Here is a 371-nt window from a genome sequence, read left to right as displayed (position 1 = left end):
CTGAGTAAAAAATATGAATCTTTAATTTGTATTGGAAAAAAGTTTAAAAAGATGTATCAGCAGGTTCATGAAAACGAACTTAATTTTGCTGTGGCAATAATCACAAGCTAAAAACTGAAAAAAAACAATGGCATTCCAAAGCAGCATGATATTTTTGGGTACCAGCAAAATGCACGGTTTAAAAAAGGGAGAAAATATAATCTTAAAAAAAATAAAATAAAAACTGTACATCAAACGCCAAAAATCATGCAGAACTGAATGTCGACCCTGCAACACAAGCCGGAGAAACTTCCAGAAACCAAAGGAGAACCGAAAGAAAAAATAATGAGAAACGTAAAAGAAAACCAATATTTCCTTAAACAAAAGATAGC

Source organism: Penaeus monodon, chromosome 29, assembly GCF_015228065.2.
Source record: "Penaeus monodon isolate SGIC_2016 chromosome 29, NSTDA_Pmon_1, whole genome shotgun sequence".
Lineage (NCBI taxonomy): Eukaryota > Metazoa > Arthropoda > Malacostraca > Decapoda > Penaeidae > Penaeus > Penaeus monodon.
The sequence above is the reverse complement of the archived record's forward strand: the minus strand, read 5'-3'. Positions refer to the sequence as shown.